Source organism: Tupaia chinensis, unplaced genomic scaffold, assembly GCF_000334495.1.
Source record: "Tupaia chinensis unplaced genomic scaffold, TupChi_1.0 Scaffold000129_1, whole genome shotgun sequence".
NCBI lineage: Eukaryota > Metazoa > Chordata > Mammalia > Scandentia > Tupaiidae > Tupaia > Tupaia belangeri.
Genome location: NW_006159598.1, coordinates 199,687 through 202,715, shown reverse-complemented (window position 1 = coordinate 202,715; position 3,029 = coordinate 199,687).

Genomic DNA, 3,029 nt, shown 5'->3' with positions numbered 1-3,029 from the left:
GACTACATGGGAGTCCAGCGACATAGCCATTACGCTAACTGCTGGTTCCCCTCACCTTCTGAACTTACCCAGAAAGATAGTGCGTGACAGAAATGGTCCGTCCCCTTCCCACCTGCCCCTACCCGGTTCCGATCTGCCATCTCCCGGAGCCTGCTCAGGCTCAATGCCGAATCACTGAGCTGGGGCTAGGGACAGCCAGGCTGGTGAGGCCTAGCCCACGCCACACACCTGAGCCTCCTCGCGCTGCCTCCCCTGGACCGCAGCTCCTTCTCCTGTCTCTGTCTCTCCTGGCCCTTTCTCCCCCTCTTCTCCTGTGTCCCATCTGTCTCATCCTGTCTCTGTCTCACCCTGTCTCACCTTGTCTCTGTCTCGCCCTGTCTTGGTCTCGCCCTGTCTTGGTCTCACCCTGTCTCTTTCTCACTATGTCTCTCTCTCACCCTGTCTCTGTCTCACCCTGTCTCTGTCTCACCCTGTCTCAGTCTCACCCTATCTCTCATCGTGTCTCTGTCTTGCCCTATCTCTGTCTCACTCTGTCTCTCTCTCACCCTGTCTGTCTCGCCCTGTCTCTGTCCCACTGTGTGTTTTCCCTGTCTCCCACCTTCTGTCCCTCTGCAGCTCTGCTTGTCCCTTGTCCCAGGTAGGGTGGAGATCAAGCCACCCTCGCCTCGAGGCCTCTCCTGGGGCAGCTGGGGTGATGAAGGCAGTGTGTCGCCCTGGCCAAGTTCTGGCCTCGGGTTCGAACCCTGGCTGGGCCACTTTCAGGGTGCCCAGTGGTCTGGGGCCTGTGGCCTTCTGGGTCAGCCTCCCCACCTGCAGAAGGCAGGAGAGCAGCCCTCCCCCAGGCCCCGGGAGCGGGCAGTGCTCAGTGTGGCCCCTGTGCGTATCGGCGTCCACCGAATGCTACCTGAGTGTCGGGTGTGCAGGGCGTGGAGCTGAGGCAGGGCGTCAGGCAGGCAGTGGCCCAGGGAGGAAGCGCGGGGCTTTGCCGCCGCCTGCCTCTCCTGTGACCTCTCTGGGAACGGCTGCTGTTGTCATGGCAATCCTGGGCTCTGGCTGACTGGTGAGGCGGGCGTGGGGGGCTGCTTCCTAGCTGTGTCTTCGGCCTTGGGCAAGTGACTGACCTTTCTGCTCAGCAGCTGTCTGAGGGCTGGAGCAGGCCCTGGCCAAGGGCGTTGGGCGGACCTCAGTCGCTCAGGCCGGCGAGGCTCCCAGGATGGTGCCCGGTCAGCGCCAGGTGCGCCGTGGGCCCTGCCGTGAGGGTGGTGCCGCTGCCAGTCTCATGCCAGTCAGCGGGACACCACGCATGGCGTTGGGCAGGTGCCCGGGCAAGGCGGTGGGCTCGGGCCCTGCACACACATCCGCGTCCGGGCGTGGAGGCATGGCGCCGTCGAGGTGCAGCTTTCTGCAGGACGGGGGCAGCTGGGGGGCCTGGAGCTGCACTGGGCCCTGTTGTGTGAGACCCAGGGGACAGTAGCTGGGCCTGGGCCAGCAGGTGGCCCTGGCTGGAGGGAGACCTGGGACATGGTCTCCTGCTAAGGGCAGGCTGCAGAGGTGCTGCAGGGGTGGGGTGGGCCCTTGGGTGGGAGGGGACCTCGGGGTCGGCCATGGCCAGGGTAGTGGGCCTGAGACGGCAGTGCCAGAGCGTGTCCTGGGCTGGGTGTGCGGAACCGAGGCCATGGCCAGGCTCCTGTGCCTGTGTGTGAGCACGGGAGGACAGCACGCTGTCCGGTCCTTCAGCCCATGTGCGCTGAGCACGTGGCACCGAGGTCGGTCCTGGGACGGAGCAGTGCAGAGTACCGGGCCCCGCCCCGGGGAGCGTGGCCTGGGAGTGCGTCCTGGCCGCCGGGCACAGAGGTCGGGTGGCGGTGACTTTACAGGGAGAAGTAAGGGAGGCCTGGGCTGGATTCCTGCCGCCCCCGCAGGCCAGCTGTGGGGGTGTGGCTGGGACCCCAGTACCTCTGGAGGCTGAGGCAGGAGGTGCTCAGGTCAGGCCTGGGCAGACGTGGGACGCTGTCTGAGAGACCTGGCCCCGTGGCGTGTGTGTGAGGGAAACCACGGAGGAGCTGGAGGGGAGCAGATGGCTGGGGCGGACACCTGAGGGCATCGGGAAGGGGGAGGCGCTGGTGCAAAGGCCCTGAGGCCGGAGTGTGCGCAGGCTGTTTCAGCAACAGGCAAGAGGCCAGTGGGACCCGAGGGGAGCAGGGGCCGGGCTTGCCCAGGCCATGTGGAGGCCTCACCTTTGCCCTCAGTGGGAGCCCCGAGACGTCAAGCAGACGAGGGGCAGGCCGACCTGGGTGGACGAGTGCTCTGGCCGCCCGCAGGGCAGACAGGTGTGGGGGACAGAGGAAACCGGAGGACCGGGGAGGGGTGACCAAGCCCGGGAGCTGGCCGAGGGTGGGGCCCAGCGCACTCTGGTTCTGCACGTGGCGGGAGGACGGAGCCTGTGCTGAGCATTTGGCCGCTCTGTGTCCCAGTGGCCCCACGAGGTGGGCATTCTCGCATCCCCGCTTCACCGGGGGAAGCCACAGCTCAGAGCAGTGAAGTCTCTGCCCCAGGTCACAGAACAAGTGAGCAGCAGGCCCAGGGGCCAGGCCCAGGGCGGGACTCGCTCCGCACCCTGGGCTTGGAGCACTTGGTGTTCGCCAGTGCTGGCCCAGCTGTCTGGCGGGTAGGAGAGGCCCAGTGAGCACCCATCAGACAGATGGACAGGTGGACAGGGTCCGGAATGCGGCCGTGCCACTGTGCAGAAGCGTATCGGCAGGCAGCGTCAGGGCGGCTCGGGTCTCCTGGGGTGGGCTTCGTCGACAAGGATGGGGCTTGGCCTGCAGCTGAGGATGGGGTGACGGAGACATACGTGGACCCAGGTTTGCTGGGGTGGCGAGTGGGGCTCGCGGAGCGGCTGCGAGGCAGAGCGTGTGGCAGGGGCTGTTGAGGGAGTTCTGGGGTAGAGACACCTACAGTGGAGTCTGCCTAGGGCTGGAGGCAGGGGAGATGCGAGAGGGCACGCTCTGGGCCACGGCGGGGTGCGC